This window comes from Phyllobates terribilis, unplaced genomic scaffold, assembly GCF_046119375.1.
Source record: "Phyllobates terribilis strain yellow unplaced genomic scaffold, ASM4611937v1 Scaffold_2__4_contigs__length_985480577, whole genome shotgun sequence".
NCBI lineage: Eukaryota > Metazoa > Chordata > Amphibia > Anura > Dendrobatidae > Phyllobates > Phyllobates terribilis.
In genome coordinates, this window is record NW_027362762.1 from 732396184 (window position 1) to 732419051 (window position 22868).

A 22868-nucleotide genomic window follows, 5' to 3' on the forward strand; every position below is an offset into this window, starting at 1 on the left:
AGGGAACACTGAGGAAGGGGAACCCTGTAGTGCAGGAGCAGGGAGGAAGCAGTTCCTGGGTGCATTGAGAAGGGAGTATAAAAGGTGGGCACCATCTTAGTTCAGTGCAGAGAAGTCTGAGCAGAAGTGGCAGGGAGCAGGGGCTCTGCATGAGCTCTGCTCCGGAGGCGGGCCTAGTAACAGAGGCCCAGGCCTGGAAGAGGGAGAAGGAAGGAAGAGGAGCGCAGAAGGCTCCAGGAACGAGGAACGAAGGGATCCCAGGGGTGCGGACGGGCGAGTCGCCACCGCACGCCCGAATCCACCTGCGTGGAGGGGTCAGGCCAAAGGGGGAGACCGGTCCCCGAAACTAGTGGAGGCAGGAAACGACCCTCTGCTAGAGACAGGAGGCTGTGACATTTTATGTGGCGCAGCCCATCGCTACACCCGCTAGGAAGGCACCACATAGGGTCAGGGAAACTGGCGCCAAGTTTACCAAGAGGAGGCCCGAGGCAGCCGGACAGAAGGGTTGGTAAGAAAGGCCAGACAAAGGACACACAAAGGGGGTCCTGTGAAGCGCTCCAAAGTTATCTGGGAGTTGTCTGAGCCCCTCACCTGGTGAGCACAGTACGACGTGGGCAGCCGTTACCTGCAGACGTGGTCTGGATAATAAGAACTGTGAGTAAAGGCCCTGGACTGCATCACTGACTCCGTGTCGTTACTGCTGCTGCCCTGCACCATCACCCCCATCCTCCGCATACACTGCCCTGAGGCTATACTCCTCCCGTGGGGAGTTATGCTACGCTCTGCTGCACCCACAACACCAGCCTCAGCGGTCTGCCCTGGAGCGGCGGTTCACTCTGACCGCAATCCACGGGTGGCGTAGTCGGACATTTAAACATCAAAACCACATAAATAGTTCCGCCACTGGTTTGACCGCCCTGAGCCACGGAACCGGGTCGCCGCCACGGAGACTACAACCACCAGCATCCACCAAAAAGGGTCCGGCTCCGGGTGTCCCAAGGCCCAGGGGGTGCGTCAGAACATTTTCATCACCTTTCACAATCACCAATGGGACAAGGCAGGGATGTCCTCTGTCCCCTCTCTTATACATCCTAGTGACGGAGCACCTGCTCTCATCAATTCGCCATAACCCCAATATCAGGTGGATTGAGGTGGGAGGCACCGAGTACAAGTGCTCTCTATTTGCTGATGATGTCCTAGTATATATCACTCAATCACATATATCCATCCCTACTGTTATGGCTGAAATAGATCACTTTGTTACATGGTAAAATTTTAAAATCAATGCAGCGAAGTCTGAGGCCCTCGATGTCTCCCTCCCTAAATCCAGATAGGATTCCATCCAGTCCAACTTTCCCTTTGCCTGGCCCTCACAGGGTATCAAATACTTAGGAATTCCTATTCATAGAGACCTCTCCCATCTATGTTATCTTAATTTTGGGCCCTTTATTGAACAATTCCATACAGACCACGGTTGGCAAGTTAGAACTGTAAGATTCACTACGTGAACCACTGGTGTTTTGTGGAAAAGCACATGTACACCGCGTTCCAAATTATTATGCAAAAAGTGTTTAGGAGTGATAAGGGAAGAATTTGTTTGTTTGTCAGTTAAACTCATTGATGGTGATGTGTGTCAGGGCTCTTTATATCACTGTAAGCAATTGCAGACACCTGTGCTAATTAGTTTGGCAGGTGTGTCCAATGAAAGGCAAGACTACTTAAGAAGGCTCTCTCACATTATTAAGCAGCCTACATTTTCTGCCAAAATGGGAAAGAAAAAGGATGTGTCGGCTGCTGAGAAGCAACAAATTGTGGAGTGTTTAGGTCAAGGCATGACTACAATCAACATTGTGCGATGATCAGGATGAAGTGTCTTGGCAATCAAGAAGTATGTAGCTGATTCACAGTACACACGTGTGCGTGCTGATAAGGGCAAATTGAGGACTCTTTCCTACAGGCAATTACGTCAGGTTGAAAGAGCAGCGGCAAAAAAGCCTTGTCATAGCAGCAGACAAGTTTTTGAAGCTGCTGGTGCCTCCAACGTCCCCCGAACAACAAGATGCAGGGTCCTTCAGAGGTTTGCAGCTGTGCATACGCCATCCTGTCGACCTCCTCTATCCACTTCACACAAGCAGAAACGGCTCCAGTGGGCCAAACATTACATGAAGACTGATTTCAAAACTGTTTTGTTCACGGATGAGTGCCGTGCAGCGCTCGATGGTCCAGATGAATGGAGTGGAGGATGGCTGGTTGATGGACACCCCACGCAAACACGGCTACAGCGCCAACAAGGAGGAGGTGGAGTAATGTTTTGGGCTGGAATCATGGGGAGAGAGATTGTCGGCCCCTTTAGGATCCCTGAAGGCGCTAAAGATGAACTCCATAATGTATGTGGATTTTCTCAAACAGCACTTCCTGCCATGGTTCAAGAAGAAGAACCGTGTATTTCACAGCAAGATCATTTTTCTGCATGATAATGCACCATCTCATGCTGCACATAAAACATCTGCATCTCTGGCTGATATGGGCATAAAAGGGGACAAACTTATGGTGTGACCCACATGCTCCCCTGACCTCTACCCCATTCAGAACCTTTGGAGCATCATTAAAAGGAGTGTCTATGATGGCGGGAGGCAGTTCACATCTAAGCAACAGCTCTAAGAGGGTATTCTGTCCTCATGCAAAACAATTGAAGCAGAAACCATCCAAAACCTGACAAATTCAATGGACGAGAGAGTTCAGAAGCTCCTTTCGAACAAGGGGTCCTATGTGAAAATGTAACATCACCTAGAATAAAGTTTTGAGTTGAAAACTGTTTGATTTCAGTTTCTAACAACCTGCTAATGCTTATAATTTCAAAAATGACCATTTTTTTGGTCTTTATTAAAATGAAAAGGTTGATCGAAAAGTTTGGGGGATCTAAGAGTGTGGCAACCCAGTAGTCATGATTACTTCGAATTCTGACAATATGAGGGTCATGCTGCAGGTAGTGCAGCAAGAAGGCACTTATGTGTCTTGCGCATCTCGGAGCCCCAAAATTATTTTCCGGGCTAGATGCAGCTAAAAATTATTTTTAATTTTAAATCTGGTGAAGCTTATTATAGATGGCCTAATAGGATCAGTGCTGCACACTGCTACAAAGCCCAAATTATTTTCCAGTCAAGATACAGATAAACATGATTAGTAATTTGAAAGCTTAAAACGGTTGGTAGGGTGATTTTAACCAATCATCAAGCTTTTACTCTCCCCAGGATGACACAGGGGTAGAAAAGTCGTTTCGGATCCATGATTTGTTCATCTTTATGAACGTGAGTCTGTCTACATTATCAGTGGAGAGCCGCGTGCGCTTATCTGTCAGCACACCACCAGCAGCGCTGAACACACGTTCAGACAGAACGCTGGCTGTGGGGCATGACAAGATCTCCAAGGCGTAAGTGGCTAGCTCCGGCCATTTATCCAGATTGGAAGCCCAAAAAGAGCAAGGGTCCAGTGATACAGTCGTGGCTTCAATGTTTACTTGGAGATACTCCTGTACCATCGTCTCTAGGCGTTGACTATGTGTCAGACTTCTTGTCTCCTGTGGCCTTGCAAAGGATGGGCTAAAAAAGTGGTGAAATGATTCCGCAAAATTGATGTTACCAGCAGATACTGTGGTTCTGTTATGGTTTGAGTGCTGAACACTTGACGGTCCCACGGTTGGCAAGTTGGAACTGTGAGATTCACTACGTGCACCACTGGTATTTTGTGGAAAAGCACATGTAAGATTCTGCAACAGTCTCTGCTGATACTCCTGCATGCGTGCATCCCTTTCTATGGCAGGAATAATTTCTGCAAATTTACTTTTGTACCGGGGATCTAACCGTGTGGCAACCCAGTAGTCAGGATTATTTCTAATTCTCACAATTCGAGGGTCATGTTGCAGGTAGTGCAGCAAGAAGGCACTCATGTGTGTTGCGCATCCAGGAGCACCAAGTCCCTGTTGTGTTGGTGTCGAGGTAACAATCATGCTTCCTTCCTCTGTCCTCTCCCCCCAACCTCGCACAACAGAAATGTGATCAAGGTCTCCCTCATCTGATGAGTCTTCCATCAGTTCGTCCTCCACTTCTTCCTGGGCTCCTGCACCTTCCTCACTAGTTTGGCTGCTACCATGCGCCCTGGTAAAATCATCTCCCCCACCCTCACATGCCTGCCGCCTTGGTGCTGCCGACCGTCTGGACCTTGCAGATGTTAGCCCTTCCGCATACAACTCCTCCTCCTCTACTTCCTCCACCTCCTCTTGTGCCACCACCTGACTCCGAATTCTGTTTAACATGTGCTCCAGCATGTAAATCACCGGAATAGTCATGCTGATAATGGCATCGTCAGCACTAAACATCTTCGTCGCCATTTCAAAACTGTGCAGAAGGGTGCATAGGTCCCTGATCTGAGACCACTCCTCCAGCGTGATTTGCCCCACCTCTGAATCTCGTTGGCCCAGGCTATACGTCAGAACGTATTGCACCAGGGCTTGTCGGTGCTGCCACAGTCGCTGCAACATGTGCAGAGTTGAATTCCACCGGGTAGGCACATCGCATTTTAGCCGGTGAAGTGGCAGGCCCAACGACTTCTGTAGAGATGTAAGTCGCTGAGCTGCGGGATGCGAACGGCGGAAGTGAGCACACAGCGACCGTGCCCTCTGCAGAAGGCCATCTAGTCTGGGATAGTGGGCTAAAAATTGCTGGACAACCAGGTTCAACACGTGAGCCATACAAGGCACGTGTGTGACATTGCCCCGGCGAAGGGCCGCACCCAGGTTTGCAGCATTGTCGCACACGGCCTTCCCTGGTTTCAGGTCCAGTGGAGACAACCATTCATGAAATTGGTTCTCCAGAGCTGACCACAACTCCTCAGCTGTGTGACTCACATTTCCCAGACATTTCAATGTAAAAACCGCCTGATGACGTTGAGCCCTACTGCCAGCATAGTAAGGAGGTGTGCAGGATCCCTTCTGCGCAGTTAGAAAGCTTGTGGCATGACCAGACAGGCTTTGGGTGCAGGTGGAAGACCGAGAGGAGGTTGAGGAGGCAGAAGCAGTGGAGGAACTTTGACATAAAGAGGATTGACGCACAACTCGTGGGGACGGCAAGACTTGGACAGCAGCCCCTTGTCCTGCTGTCACCATAGTTACCCAGTGCCCAGTCAGCGACATGTAACGCCCCTGTCCATGCCTACTCGTCCAAGTGTCTGTGGTGAAATGCACCCTGTCACACACAGAGTTTCTCAAAGAAGCGGTGATGTTGTGTGCGACATGCTGGTGGAGCGCAGGCACACCTTTCTTTGAGAAGTAGTGCCGACTGGGCATCTGGTACTGGGGCACTGCGACGGACATAAGGTCTCGAAAATCCTCTGTGTCCACCAGGCGGAAAGGCAGTATTTCTGTAGCCAAGAGCTTGCAGATGGTGAAATTCAACCTCTTAGCTTTCTCATGGCTAGGAGGAAATGGTCTTTTACTTGTCCACATCTGAGGGACCGAGGGCTGGCTATTGTGCTTAGACGGGGTTGATAAGGGTGTCCCCGGCAAACTGCCGGTCTGTGAGGAAGATGCAGGCGGACATGTTAGGTTGCCTTGATCCAAAGGTGGTGCTATCGATGTCGGACAGCGCTCAAGACCAGCTGGTGTTACCACCTCCAAAGAAAATGATGACCTGCCAATCACGCTGGCTGTTGCGGGTAAAGAGGTGGCAGGTCTGCGCCCCAAAACAGGTGTGACTGCTGTCCCCCCAGTCACAGAGGATGAAGAGGCCGCGGATGCACAAGATATGGCAGACGGTGGTTGGCCCGGCCGGCTAGGCCGCATTGTAGCACACTGAGCTTCCCACTGCAACTTATGCTTCATGTCCATGTGCCGGTTCATGCATGAAGTACTCAAACTATGTATTTTTTGGCCTCTACTTAGCTTTTGCTGACAAATGTTACAGATAACACGAGTTGGGTCATCTTTATCGGTCTGAAAAAATGCCCAGGCTATGCAAGGCTTAGCACCCATGCGACCTGAAGAGCCACCACGACTTGTGGTTAGAGGCAGAGTTGTGTTTGAGGATGCAGTTGTTGACGTGCTTCCAGTACTACGTCTCTGTCCAGGAAGGCGCAACCTGACCTCGTCGTCACTAGCATCTTCCTCCACCTCCTCTGCTGACCTCATCTCTTGGCTGACTGTGGGTTGACAGTAAGTGGGATCTCCGACCTCATCATCATCACCCTGTGCGTTATCACACCCGTCGTCCTCAGAGCCAACCTGTTCCTGCCCTGACAAAAAACTAAAGTTGTCGCTCCAATCAGGTATTTAAGTCTTATCATCGTCTTCCTCATTGTCTCCACCAACAGGAGTTACAGTATGGGAATGAGGGTCTACATTATGGTCAGAACCTTCTGCGTCTGGTCCTGGATCCGACTCATAAAGATTCTGGGCATCAGTGCAGATCATTTCCTCGTCTGGATTCACAGAAGCGCTGGAGTCGACCTCTGATTCCCAGGCTATAGTATGAGTAAACAGCTCTGCAGACTCAACCATCTGTTCTACCTCATACTCAGACGGGCAGCTGGAGATTTGGGAGCTGTGAGGAAGCAAGTGCGATTTGGGTGACACCTTTGAGGGCTGGAGTATTTGTGATGTTGAAGTTGATGTGGAGGAGAGCCCACTTAAAGGAGCACTTGATATCCGTTGAAGCACCTGCTGTTTTTGTGCCTCATCTGGAATTTGTAGCAATTGGCGTGGCCGTAAGAAAGGGATCTTATCACATTGTCCGCTAAAAGAAGTAGACATTTTAGTTTGGCTGGAAGATGGTCTTTCTTCTGCACCTACCCCACGGACACAACCTTTTTTCCCCTTCCCAACACGCCTATTCCTCTTTCCACCAGCAGCAGGCCTTTTTCCACTCATTTTGGTGGTTAACTAATTCACAACTCTGGAGTTGTTTGCACAAAAAAACAATGGATGGTAACCGAGCATAGCTGAGTGGCCAAACTGTGGTATTAGGCCAAAACTATTGGCTGGGTTAGATGCAGAAAAAAATTATTTTTAATTTGCAACCTGATGGAGGTCAGTATAGATGGACTAATAGACCAAGTCCCACACACTGCTAGAAGCCCAAATATTTTTTCAGAGCTAAATGAAGAAAAAAATTATTTTTAATTTGCAACCTGATGGAGGTCAGTATAGATGGACTAATAGACCAAGTCCCACACACTGCTAGAAGCCCAAATATTTTTTCAGAGCTAGATGCAGAAAAAAATTATTTTTAATTTGCAACCTGATGGAGGTCAGTATAGATGAACTAATAGACCAAGTCCCACACACCGCTAGAAGCCCAAATATTTTTTCAGAGCTAGATGCAGAAAATTTGTTTATTCAATTTGTAACCTGATGGAGGACAGTATAGATGGACTAATAGACCAAGTCCCACACACTGCTAGAAGCCCAAATATTTTTTCAGAGCTAGATGCAGAAAAAAATTATTTTTAATTTGCAACCTGATGGAGGTCAGTATAGATGGACTAATAGACCAAGTCCCACACACTGCTAGAAGCCCAAATATTTTTTCAGAGCTAGATGCAGAAAAAAATTATTTTTAATTTGCAACCTGATGGAGGTCAGTATAGATGGACTAATAGACCAAGTCTCACACACCGCTAGAAGCCCAAATATTTTTTCAGAGCTAGATGCAGAAAAAAATTATATTCAATTTGCAACCTGCTGGAGGTCAGTATAGAAGGACTAATAGAACAAGTCCCACACACTGCTAGAAGCCCAAATATTTTTTCAGAGCTAAATGAAGAAAAAAATTATTTTTAATTTGCAACCTGATGGAGGTCAGTATAGATGGACTAATAGACCAAGTCCCACACACTGCTAGAAGCCCAAATATTTTTTCAGAGCTAGATGCAGAAAAAAATTATTTTTAATTTGCCACCTGATGGAGGTCAGTATAGATGGACTAATAGACCAAGTCCCACACACCGCTAGAAGCCCAAATATTTTTTCAGAGCTAGATGCAGAAAATTTGTTTATTCAATTTGCAACCTGATGGAGGTCAGTATAGATGGACTAATAGACCAAGTCCCACACACTGCTAGAAGCCCAAATATTTTTTCAGAGCTAGATGCAGAAAAAAATTATTTTTAATTTGCAACCTGATGGAGGTCAGTATAGATGGACTAATAGACCAAGTCCCACACACTGCTAGAAGCCCAAATATTTTTTCAGAGCTAGATGCAGAAAAAAATTATTTTTAATTTGCAACCTGATGGAGGTCAGTATAGATGGACTAATAGAACAAGTCCCACACGCTGCTAGAAGCCCAAATATTTTTTCAGAGATAAATGAAGAAAAAAATTATTTTTAATTTGCAACCTGATGGAGGTCAGTATGGATGGACTAATAGACCAAGTCCCACACACTGCTAGAAGCCCAAATATTTTTTCAGAGCTAGATGCAGAAAAAAATTATTTTTAATTTGCAACCTGATGGAGGTCAGTATAGATGGACTAATAGACCAAGTCCCACACACTGCTAGAAGCCCAAATATTTTTTCAGAGCTAGATGCAGAAAAAAAATATTTTTAATTTGCAACCTGATGGAGGTCAGTATAGATGGACTAATAGAACAAGTCCCACACGCTTCTAGAAGCCCAAATATTTTTTCAGAGATAAATGAAGAAAAAAATTATTTTTAATTTGCAACCTGATGGAGGTCAGTATAGATGGACTAATAGACCAAGTCCCACACACTGCTAGAAGCCCAAATATTTTTTCAGAGCTAGATGCAGAAAAAAATTATATTCAGTTTGCAACCTGATGGAGGTCAGTATAGATGGACTAATAGAATGATGCTATGCCCAAAAGATTTTACTTCACTAGGTGCAGTAAAAAAATTGGTATTCTATACACAGGTGGTATATCTTGCAACACAGATAGGCTACTCCACTGACTAACACACTCTGCAATAGGCCAAAAAGGATTAGCTTTGCTAGATTCAGCCAAATGCTGTGAAAAAAACTTGCACAGCACTGGCACAGACCTGCCTGGCAAAAACTGATAGGAACTGATGTAACCTAGTCCTGAAAAGGACTCCAATTACAATTAGTCTTTACTCCCACAATCTATCTATTTAAGAGCACAGACCTGCTTGATAAAAGTCGTAGGAAATGCTGTAACCTATTCCTTAAAAGGACTGCAATCACAACTATTCCCTACTCCCAAGCTATCTGTATATTTGTGCGAAAATTGGCTTGAAATTAACAAGGTATAGCGCACACAGCAACAGCGGTGCCGTCTAACACGCAGCTGCAGCAGTGAGAAAATGGTGGCGACGGGGAAAATGGCTTGGTCTTATAGGGCAAGGACATGTGACATACACTGCCAATCACACATGCCCTTGCTTGTGTGAAAAAAAGCACTTCGCTCCGTGTGTGCGCTGCTGATAGGCTGACAGATTGCACCTCCCCACTGCAAATGCGGGAAAGAGAAAAAAAAATGGAGATCTTCATTGTTCCTGCAGAGATCCATCCCCTGCCCCTCCCCCCGCCCCGCTGTACACTCAAACTGCGTATTAACATAAATTTTCATCATTACTGAGAAAAAATCCAGTTATGATTTTGGTGCACGAACAGTTATCGAACATAACCTCGAACAGCCGAATTTTTCTCAAATTGTTCGTGTTCGCCGACCGGCTCGAACACCGCCCAAAACAGCTCGAATTTGAGATTGGCGAACAGTTCGAGTAGAACAACGCTCATCTCTACTGAACACTTGACGGTCCCACGGTTGGCAAGTTGGAACTGTGAGATTCACTACGTGCACCATTGGTATTTTGTGGAAAAGCACATGTAAGATTCTGCAACAGTCTCTGCTGATACTCCTGCATGCGTGCATCCCTTTCTATGGCAGGAATAATTTCTGCAAATTTACTTTTGTACCGGGGATCTAACAGTGTGGCAACCCAGTAGTCAGGATTATTTCTAATTCTCACAATTCGAGGGTCATGTTGCAGGTAGTGCAGCAAGAAGGCACTCATGTGTGTTGCGCATCCAGGAGCACCAAGTCCCTGTTGTGTTGGTGGCGAGGTAACAATCATGCTTCCTTCCTCTGTCCTCTCCCCCCAACCTCACACAACAGAAATGTGATCAAGGTCTCCCTCATCTGATGAGTCTTCCATCAGTTCGTCCTCCACTTCTTCCTGGGCTCCTGCACCTTCCTCACTAGTTTGGCTGCTACCATGCGCCCTGGTAAAACCATCTCCCCCACCCTCACATGCCTGCCGCCTTGGTGCTGCCGACCGTCTGGACCTTGCAGATGTTAGCCCTTCCGCATACAACTCCTCCTCCTCTACTTCCTCCACCTCCTCTTGTGCCACCACCTGACTCCGAATTCTGTTTAACATGTGCTCCAGCATGTAAATCACCGGAATAGTCATGCTGATAATGGCATCGTCAGCACTAAACATCTTCGTCGCCATTTCAAAACTGTGCAGAAGGGTGCATAGGTCCCTGATCTGAGACCACTCCTCCAGCGTGATTTGCCCCACCTCTGGATCTCGTTGGCCCAGGCTATACGTCAGAACGTATTGCACCAGGGCTTGTCGGTGCTGCCACAGTCGCTGCAACATGTGCAGAGTTGAATTCCACCGGGTAGGCACATCGCATTTTAGCCGGTGAAGTGGCAGGCCCAACGACTTCTGTAGAGATGTAAGTCACTGAGCTGCGGGATGCGAACGGCGGAAGTGAGCACACAGCGACCGTGCCCTCTGCAGAAGGCCATCTAGTCTGGGATAGTGGGCTAAAAATTGCTGGACAACCAGGTTCAACACGTGAGCCATACAAGGCACGTGTGTGACATTGCCCCGGCGAAGGGCCGCACCCAGGTTTGCAGCATTGTCGCACACGGCCTTCCCTGGTTTCAGGTCCAGTGGAGACAACCATTCATGAAATTGGTTCTCCAGAGCTGACCACAACTCCTCAGCTGTGTGACTCACATTTCCCAGACATTTCAATGTAAAAACCGCCTGATGACATTGAGCCCTACTGCCAGCATAGTAAGGGGGTGTGCAGGATCCCTTCTGCGCAGTTAGAAAGCTTGTGGCATGACCAGACAGGCTTTGGGTGCAGGTGGAAGACCGAGAGGAGGTTGAGGAGGCAGAAGCAGTGGAGGAACTTTGACATAAAGAGGATTGACGCACAACTCGTGGGGACGGCAAGACTTGGACAGCTGCCCCTTGTCCTGCTGTCACCATAGTTACCCAGTGCCCAGTCAGCGACATGTAACGCCCCTGTCCATGCCTACTCGTCCAAGTGTCTGTGGTGAAATGCACCCTGTCACACACAGAGTTTCTCAAAGAAGCGGTGATGTTGTGTGCGACATGCTGGTGGAGCGCAGGCACACCTTTCTTTGAGAAGTAGTGCCGACTGGGCATCTGGTACTGGGGCACTGCGACGGACATAAGGTCTCGAAAATCCTCTGTGTCCACCAGGCGGAAAGGCAGCATTTCTGTAGCCAAGAGCTTGCAGATGGTGAAATTCAACCTCTTAGCTTTCTCATGGCTAGGAGGAAATGGTCTTTTACTTGTCCACATCTGAGGGACCGAGGGCTGGGTATTGTGCTTAGACGGGGTTGATAAGGGTGTCCCCGGCAAACTGCCGGTCTGTGAGGAAGATGCAGGCGGACATGTTAGGTTGCCTTGATCCAAAGGTGGTGCTATCGATGTCGGACAGCGCTCAACACCAGCTGGTGTTACCACCTCCAAAGAAAATGATGACCTGCCAATCACGCTGGCTGTTGCGGGTAAAAAGGTGGCAGGTCTGCGCCCCAAAACAGGTGTGACTGCTGTCCCCCCAGTCACAGAGGATGAAGAGGCCGCGGATGCACAAGATATGGCAGACGGTGGTTGGCCCGGCCGGCTAGGCCGCATTGTAGCACACTGAGCTTCCCACTGCAACTTATGCTTCATGTCCATGTGCCGGTTCATGCATGAAGTACTCAAACTATGTATTTTTTGGCCTCTACTTAGCTTTTGCTGACAAATGTTACAGATAACACGAGTTGGGTCATCTTTATCGGTCTGAAAAAATGCCCAGGCTATGCAAGGCTTAGCACCCATGAGACCTGAAGAGCCACCACGACTTGTGGTGAGAGGCAGAGTTGTGTTTGAGGATGCAGTTGTTGACGTGCTTCCAGTACTACGTCTCTGTCCAGGAAGGCGCAACCTGACCTCGTCGTCACTAGCATCTTCCTCCACCTCCTCTGCTGACCTCATCTCTTGGCTGACTGTGGGTTGACAGTAAGTGGTATCTCCAACCTCATCATCATCACCCTGTGCGTTATCACACCCATCGTCCTCAGAGCCAACCTGTTCCTGCCCTGACAAAAAACTAAAGTTGTCGCTCCAATCAGGTATTTGAGTCTTATCATCGTCTTCCTCATTGTCTCCACCAACAGGAGTCACAGTTTGGGAATGAGGGTCTACATTATGGTCAGAACCTTCTGCGTCTGGTCCTGGATCCGACTCATAAAGATTCTGGGCATCAGTGCAGATCATTTCCTCGTCTGGATTCACAGAAGCGCTGGAGTCGACCTCTGATTCCCAGGCTATAGTATGAGTAAACAGCTCTGCAGACTCAACCATCTGTTCTACCTCATACTCAGACGGGCAGCTGGAGATTTGGGAGCTGTGAGGAAGCAAGTGCGATTGGGGTGACACCTTTGAGGACTGGAGTATTTGTGATGTTCAAGTTGATGTGGAGGAGAGCCCACTTAAAGGAGCACTTGATATCCGTTGAAGCACCTGCTGTTTTTGTGCCTCATCTGGAATTTGTAGCGATTGGCGTGGCCGTAAGAAAGGGATCTTATCACATTGTCCGCTAAAAGAAGTAGACATTTTAGTTTGGCTGGAAGATGGTCTTTCTTCTGCAGATGTTACTGTTGCTTTAACACCTACCCCACGGACACAACCTTCCCAACACGCCTATTCCCCTTTCCACCAGCAGCAGGCCTTTTTCCACTGATTTTGGTGGTTAACTAATTCACAACTCTGGAGTTGTTTGCACAAGAAAACAATGGATGGGAACCGAGCAGAGCTGAGTGGCCAAACAGTGGTATTAGGCCAAAACTATTGGCTGGGTTAGATGCAGAAAAAAATTATATTCAATTTGCCACCTGATGGAGGTCAGTATAGATGGACTAATAGAACAAGTCCCACACACAGCTAGAAGCCCAAATATTTTTTCAGAGGTAGATGCAGAAAAAAAATTTATTCAGTTTGCAACCTGATGGAGGTCTGTATAGATGGATTAATAGAACAAGTCCCACACACAGCTACAAGCCCAATATTTTTTCAGAGGTAGATGCAGAAAAAAAAATATATTCAGTTTGCAACCTGATGGAGGTCAGTATAGATGGACTAATAGAGAAAGTCCCACACACTGCTAGAAGGCCAAATATTTTTTCAGAGCTAGATGCAGACAAAAAAATATTTTGAATTTGCAACCTGATGGAGGTCAGTATAGGTGGACTAATAGAACAAGTCCCACACACTGCTAGAAGGCCAAATATTTTTTCAGAGCTAGATGCAGAAAAAAATTATATTCAGTTTGCAACCTGATGGAGATCTGTATAGATGGATTAATAGAACAAGTCCCACACACAGCTACAAGCCCAAATATTTTTTCAGAGGTAGATGCAGATAAAAATTATTTTTAATTTGCAACCTGATGGAGGTCAGTATAGATGGACTAATAGAGAAAGTCCCACACACTGCTAGAAGGCCAAATATTTTTTCAGAGCTAGATGCAGATAAAAATTATTTTTAATTTGCAACCTGATGGAGGTCAGTATAGATGGACTAATAGAGAAAGTCCCACACACTGCTAGAAGGCCAAATATTTTTTCAGAGCTAGATGCAGATAAAAATTATATTCAATTTGCAACCTGATGGAGGTCAGTATAGATGGACTAATAGAACAAGTCCCACACACAGCTAGAAGCCCAAATATTTTCTCAGAGGTACTGTAGATGCAGATAAAAATTATTTTTAATTTGCAACCTGATGGAGGTCAGTATAGATAGACTAATACAACAAGTCCCACACACAGCTAGAAGCCCAATATTTTTTCAGAGGTTGATGCAGAAAAAAATATATTCAGTTTGCAACCTGATGGAGGTCAGTATAGATGGAGTAATAGAACAAGTCCCACACACAGCTAGAAGCCCAAATATTTTTTCAGAGGTAGATGCAGATAAAAATTATTTTTAATTTTCAACCTGATGGAGGTCAGTATAGATGGACTAATAGAGAAAGTCCCACACACAGCTAGAAGCCCAAATATTTTTTCAGAGCTAGATGCAGATAAAAATTATATTCAATTTGCAACCTGATGGAGGTCAGTATAGATGGACTAATAGAACAAGTCCCACACACAGCTAGAAGCCCAAATATTTTTTCAGAGGTAGATGCAGATAAAAAAAATTTTTAATTTGCAACCTGATGGAGGTCAGTATAGATGGACTAATATAGAAAGTCCCACACACTGCTAGAAGGCCAAATATTTTTTCAGAGCTAGATGCAGAAAAAAATTATATTCAGTTTGCAACCTGATGGAGGTCAGTATAGATGGACTAATAGAGAAAGTCCCACACACTGCTAGAAGGCCATATATTTTTTCAGAGGTAGATGCAGAAAAAAATATATTCAGTTTGCAACCTGATGGAGGTCAGTATAGATGGACTAATAGAACAAGTCCCACACACAGCTAGAAGCCCAATATTTTTTCAGAGGTAGATGCAGAAAAAAATATATTCAGTTTGCAACCTGATGGAGGTCAGTATAGATGGACTAATACAACAAGTCCCACACACAGCTAGAAGCCCAATATTTTTTCAGAGGTAGATGCAGAAAAAAATATATTCAGTTTGCAACCTGATGGAGGTCTGTATAGATGGAATAATAGAACAAGTCCCACACACAGCTAGAAGCCCAATATTTTTTCAGAGGTAGATGCAGAAAAAAATATATTCAGTTTGCAACCTGATGGAGGTCAGTATAGATGGACTAATACAACAAGTCCCACACACAGCTAGAAGCCCCATATTTTTTGCAGAGGTAGATGCAGAAAAAAATATATTCAGTTTGCAACCTGATGGAGGTCTGTATAGATGGATTAATAGAACAAGTCCCACACACAGCTAGAAGCCCAATATTTTTTCAGAGGTAGATGCAGAAAAAAATATATTCAGTTTGCAACCTGATGGAGGTCAGTATAGATGGACTAATACAACAAGTCCCACACACAGCTAGAAGCCCAATATTTTTTCAGAGCTAGATGCAGAAAAAAATTATATTCAATTTGCAACCTGATGGAGGTCAGCATAGATGGACTAATAGAATGATGCTATGCCCAAAAGATTTTACTTCACTAGGTGCAGTAAAAAAATTGGTATTCTATACACAGGTGGTATATCTTGCAACACAGATAGGCTACTCCACTGACTAACACACTCTGCAATAGGCCAAAAAGGATTAGCTTTGCTAGATTCAGCCAAATGCTGTGAAAAAAACTTGCACAGCACTGGCACAGACCTGCCTGGCAAAAACTGATAGGAACTGATGTAACCTAGTCCTGAAAAGGACTCCAATTACAATTAGTCTTTACTCCCACAATCTATCTATTTAAGAGCACAGACCTGCCTGATGAAAGTCGTAGGAAATGCTGTAACCTAGTCCTTAAAAGGACTGCAATCACAACTATTCCTCACTCCCAAGCTATCTGTAGATTTGTGCGAAAATTGGCTTGAAATTAACAAGGTATAGCGCACACAGCAACAGCGGTGCCGTCTAACACGCAGCTGCAGCAGTGAGAAAATGGTGGCGACGGGGAAAATGGCTTGGTCTTATAGGGCAAGGACATGTGACATACACTGCTAATGACACATGCCCTTGCTTGTGTGAAAAAAAGCACTTCGCTCCGTGTGTGCGCTGCTGATAGGCTGACAGATTGCACCTCCCCACTGTAAATGCGGCAAAGAGAAAAAAAAATGGAGATCTTCATTGTTCCTGCAGAGATCCATCCCCTGCCCCTCCCCCCACCCCGCTGTACACTCAAACTGCGTATTAACATTAATTTTCATCATTACTGAGAAAAAATCCAGTTATGATTTTGGTGCACGAACAGTTATCGAATATAACCTCGAACAGCCGAATTTTTCTCAAATTGTTCATGTTCGCCGAACGGCTCGAACACCTCCCAAAACAGCTCGAATTTGAGATTGGCGAACAGTTCGAGTAGAACAACGCTCATCTCTATTCACAACCTATCTCCTCCATATATCTCTGATCTAGTCTCCTGTTACATACCCGCACGCAACCTCCGATCCTCACAAGATCTCCTTCTCTACTCCCCTCTTATCTCCTCCTCCCACAATTGCATACAAGATTTCTCCCATGCTTCCCCCCTACTCTGGAACTCTCTACCCCAACACGTCAGACTCTCGCCTACCGTGGAAACCTTCAAAAGGAGCCTGAAGACCCACCTCTTCTGACAAGCCTACAACCTGCAGTAACCACTGATCCACCACACCATTGCACGACCTGCTCTACCCTCACCTACTGTATCCTCACCCATCCCTTGTAGATTGTGAGCCCTCGCGGGCAGGGACCTCGCTCCTCTTGTACCAGTTGCTGTCACATTGTGTTCAAGATTATTGAAATTGTTCTTGTATGTATACCCCTTTTTCACATGTCAAGTGCCATGGAATAAATGGTGCTATAATAATAAATAATAATAATAATAGACAGAAAGATAATAGATATATGGATAGATAGATATATGGATAGATAGATAAATAGATTCTAGATCGATAGATATATAGATAGATTTATAGATAGATAGATAATAGTTAGATATATGAATATATAGATATATTGATACATAGATAATAGATATATGAATATATAGATAACTAAATTAATAGATATATGGATAGATAGATAATAGATATATGGATATATTTATTGATAGATATATAGATAGTTAATAGATATATGGAGAGATTTATAGATAGATAGATAATAGATATATGGATAGATAGTAGATAGATAAATAGATAATAGATTGATAGATAGATGGATAGAATATAGATAAATAGATTTATATATAGATAGATAATAGTTACCGTATTTTTCGGACTATAAGACACACCGGACCATAAGACGCACCTAAGTTGTAGAGGAGGTAAATAGAAAAAAAATTTAAGCAAAGAATGTGGTGCACTGTTAAGGGGGAGGGGGTCTGCTGCTGACACTGAAATAGAGGTAATGTCCTCCAATTCTGATAATATCCCCCATCCTGGAAGATATGCCCCCCTTCCTATCATACGTGGCCCCATCCTCATCCTGGTATGCATGGCACCCCTCCATCCTAATATGCATGGCACCCTCCATCCTGATATGCATGGCACCCCTCCATCCTGGTATGCATGGCACCCCTCATCCCTATCCTGGTATGCATGGCACCGCTCATCCCTATCCTGGTATGCATGGCACCCCTCATCCCTATCCTGGTATGCATGGCACCCCTCACCCTATCCTGGTATGCATGGCACCCCTCATCCTTATCCTGGTATGCATGGCCCCCTCATCCTTATCCTGGTATGCATGGCCCCCTCATCCCTATCCTGGTATGCATGGCACCCCTCACCGTATCCTGGTATGCATGGCACCCCTCATCCTTATCCTGTTATGCATGGCCCCCTCATCCTTATCCTGGTATGCATGGCCCCCTCATCCTTATTCTGGTTTTCATGGCCCTCTCATCCTTATACTGGTATATATGATCCCCCTCATCCTTATCCTGGTAGGTATGGCCCCTCATCCTTACCCTCGTATGCATGGCCCCCTCATCCTTATCCTGGTATTTATGATCCCCCTCATCCTTATCCTGGTATGTATGGCCCCTCATCCTTATCCTGGTATGTATGCTGGTATGCTGAATAGATATGTGGATAGATAAATAGATTTATACAGTTATATGAAAAAGTTTGGGCACCCCTATTAATCTTAAGCTTAATGTTTTCTTAAAATTCGTGTTTTTGCAACAGCTATTTCAGTTTGATATATGTAATAACTGTTGGACACAATAATGTTTCTGCCTTGAAATGAGGTTTATTGTACTAACAGAAAATGTGCAATCTGCATTCAAACAAAATTTGACAGGTGCATAAGTATGGGCACCCTTATCATTTTCTTGTTTTAAATACTCCTACCTACATTTTACTGACTTACTAAAGCACTTTTTTTTGGTTTTGTAACCTCATTGAGCTTTGAACTTCATAGCCAGGTGTATGCAATCATGAGAAAAGCTACTTAAAGTGGCCACTTGCAAGTTGTTCTCCTGTTTGAATCTCCTCTGAAGAGTGGCATCATGGGCTCCTCAAAACAACTGTCAAATGATCTGAAAACAAAGATTATTCAACATAGTTGTTCAGGGGAAGGATACAAAAAGCTGTCTCAGAGATTTAACCTGTCAGTTTCCACTGTGAGGAACATAGTAAGGAAATGGAAGAACACATGGACAGTTCTTGTTAAGGCCAGAAGTGGCAGGCCAAGTAAAACATCAGAAAGGCAGAGAAGAAGAATGGTGAGATCAGTCAAGGACAATCCTCAGACCACCTCCAGAGAGCTGCAGCATCAACTTGCTGCAGATGGTGTCACTGTGCATCGGTCAACTATACAACGCACTCTGCACAAGGAGAAGCTGTATGGGAGAGTGATGCAAAAGAAGCCGTTTCTGCAAGCACGCCACAAACAGAGTCGGCTGAGGTATGCAAAAGCACATTTGGAGAAGCCAATTTCTTTTTGGAAGAAGGTCCTGTGGACTGATGAAACTAAGATTGAGTTGTTTGGTCATACAAAAAGGCGTTATGCATGGCGGCAAAAAAACACAGCATTCCAAGAAAAATACTTGCTACCCACAGTAAAATTTGGTGGAGGTTCCATCATGCTTTGGGGCTGTGTGGCCAATGCCGGCACCGGGGATCTTGTTAAAGTTGAAGGACGCATGGATTCCACTCAGTATCAGCAGATTCTTGACAATAATGTTCAAGAATCAGTGATAAAGTTGAAGTTACGCAGGGGATGGATCCTTCAGCAAGACAATGATCCAAAACACCGCTCCAAATCTTCTCAGGCATTCATGCAGAGGAACAATTACAATGTTCTGGAATGGCCATCCCAGTCCCCAGACCTGAATATCATTGAACATCTGTGGGATCATTTGAAGAGGGCTGTCCATGCTCGGCGACCATCAAACTTAACTGAACTGGAATTGTTTGTAAAGAGGAATGGTCAAAAATACCTTCATCCAGGATCCAGGAACTCATTAAAAGCTGCAGGAAGCGACTAGAGGCTGTTATTTTTGAGGTGCCCATACTTATGCACCTGTCAAATTTTGTTTGAATGCAGATTGCACATTTTCTGTTAGTACAATAAACCTCATTTCAAGGCAGAAACATTACTGTGTCCAACAGTTATTACATATATCAAACTGAAATAGCTGTTGCAAAAACACCAATTTTTATAGAACATTAAGCTTAAGATTAATAGGGGTGCCCAAACTTTTTCATATAACTGTATATAGATAGATAATAGTTACCGTATTTTTCGGACTATAAGATGCACCGGACCATAAGACGCACCTAGGTTTTAGAGGAGGTAAATAAAAAAAATGTATGCAAAAAATGCGGTCACGATGCACTGTTAAGAGGGAGAGGGTCTGCTGCTGACACTAGTATAGGGATAATGTCCTCCAATTCTAATAATATCCCCCATCCTGGTAGATATGCCCCCCTTCCTATCATACGTGGCCCCCATCCCCATCCTGGTATGCATGGCACCCCTCCATCCTGATATGCATGGTGCCACTCCATCCTGATATGCATGGCACCCTCCATCCTGATATGCATGGCATCCCTCCATCCTGGTATGCATGGCACCCCTCATCCCTATCCTAGTATGCATGGCACCCCTTATCCCTATCCTGGTATGCATGGCACAGCAATCTCCATCCTGGTATGCATGGCACCCCTCATCCCTATCCTGGTATGCATGGCACCCCTCACCCTAACCTGGTATGCATGGCACCCCTCATCCTTATCCTGGTATGCATGGCCCCCTCATCCTTATACTGGTATGCATGGCCCCCTCATCCTTATCCTGATATGCATGGACCTATCATCCTTATACTAGTATGTATGATCCCCCTCATCCTTATCTTGGTATGTATGGCCCCCTCATCCTTATCCTGGTATGTATGGCCCCCTCATCCTTATCCTGGTATGTATGGCCCCCTCATCCTTATCCGGGTATGTAAGGCCCCCTCATGCTTATACTGGTATGTATGATCCCCCTCATCCTTATCTTGGTATGTATGGCCCCTCATCCCTATCCTAGTATGTATGGCCCCCCATCCTTATCCTGGCATGTATGGCCCCCTCATTCTTATCCTAGTATGTATGGCCCCCTCATCCTTATACTGGTATGTATGATCCCCCTCATCCTTATCTTGGTATGTATGGCCCCTCATCCCTATCCTGGTATGTATGGCCCCCTCATCCTTACCCTGGTATGTATGGCCCCCTCATCCTTATCCTAGTATGCATGGTCCCCCTAATCCCCATGACGCTGCACATAAAAAATAAACACTCCTACTCACCTTTCTTCTCTGTCCTCCAGCGCTGCGTCCTGTCTGCTCGCACTAATCTCGCCATATGAGCTGCTCATGGCGTCACTGCTATGCGCGGCTCACAAGGAGAAATCAACTGCCAGAAATTACTGCTCCCCACGCCAGGACTGTGTGCGTGTGGAGCAGTGACTTCATGCTCCTTAATAGCCGGCACACAGAATAGCCGCAGCACAGCTCTTGCTGCTGCTGAGCGATCACGTGTGCCCACTATTAAAGGGCATGAATATTCACCCCCTTCCCATGCCCATGGCCGTGGAGAGGGGGTGAATATTCATGCCCTTTAATAGCGGGCACACGCGATCGCCTGGCAGTAGTAGGAGTCGCGCTGCGAATACACTGTGTGCCGCTATTAAGGAGCATGAATATTCAGTGCTCCCCAAGCCTATGGGCGTGGGGAGCAGTGAATATTCATTTTCTTTAGCAGAGGGGACAGTGTAGGCTGCAGCAGGTGGCTGCTGCCTCCTGTGCCCCTCTCCTCCACCGCAACCGCTGTCCCCACACCCCACACAGTATATATATATACCCCCCAACATTCGGACTATAAGATGCACCCCCCATTTTCCTCCAAAATTTTGGAGGAAAAGAGTGTGTCTTATAGTCCGAAAAGTACGGTAGATATATGGATATATAGATATTATGTATTTATACATAGATAATAGACATATGGATAAATAGATAGATAAATAGATAATAGATTGATAGATAGATAAATATATGGATAGCTAGATAAATATGTGATATATATAATCCGTGCTTTGCGTGTGTACCTTACTGTTCATGTCATTTGTTAATAAATGAGTACATTTCTGGGAAAAAAATGGCGTAATGTAATTTTATTAACCAACAGAGGGAAAGCAGACAGCTGGGCGGATGTTGTTAGCCTGGGAAGGGGGCAATACCCATGGAGCTTCCCAGGCTACTAATATCAATCCCCAGCTGTATACTTAGAATTTACTAGCTACTAAAATGAGGGACCCCCAAAAAAAATGTTGTGGGGTCCCCCTATTTTAACAGCTAGCAAAGACAGCCAATTTTACAATGTGCCCGCTCTGTTCATGGGATCTTCATGGGACCCTCGCTGTTTGGACTGCGACAGACAGGTGAGAATGAGGTTGCTTTATTATTTTACTTTTATTACTGATGATCATGAGCTTCGGGGATTAGGTGTAAGGTGAGTATATTGTGTTTTTTTATTTTTTGCAGACTGCTGCTCCCATCCAGAGATGCCTGCGCTCGCTGCTTCCTATGGCAGGAGGCGCTGGCTAATGGTAGCAGTAGTACCATCAGCCGGCACCTATGACCCACGGTAAGCTTTTTACCGCTGGTCACTGTCACATCTGTGGCATAATGCTATTACCGCCGATCAGAGCCTGTGTTTCCTGTGCTGTCACGCAAGTAACAATGCGGGAAACACCCGAACCCGAGCACGAACAGTAACACAGACTTCCTGAGGAAGTCCGTGTTTGGGGTCCGTGCCCGAACAGTAGGTGTTCAGTACAGACCCCGAACTTTACTGTTCAGGTTCGCTCATCCCTAATCTGGACTCTTTGTCTGTTTTCCTGTGACTAGTAGAGATGAGCGTTGTTCTACTCGAACTGTTCACCAATCTCAAATTCGAGCTGTTTTGGGCGGTGTTCGAGCCGTTCGGCGAACACGAACGATTTGAGAAAAATTCGGCTGTTCGAGGTTATGTTCGATAACTGTTCGTGCACCAAAATCATAACTGGATTTTTTCTCAGTAATGATGAAAATTAATGTTAATACGCAGTTTGAGTGTACAGCGGGGTGGGTTGGAGGGGCAGGGGATGGATCTCTGCAGGAATAATGAAGATCTTCATTTTTTTTTCTCTTTCCCGCATTTACAGTGGGGAGGTGCAATCTGTCAGCCTATCAGCAGCGCACACACGGAGCGAAATGCTTTTTTCACACAAGCAAGGGCATGTGTCATTGGCAGTGTATGTCACATGTCCTTGCCCTATAAGACCAAGCCATTTTCCCCGTCGCCACCATTTTCTCACTGCTGCAGCTGCGTGTTAGACGGCACCGCTGTTGATGTGTGCGCTATACCTTGTTAATTTCAAGCCAATTTTCGCACAAATCTACAGA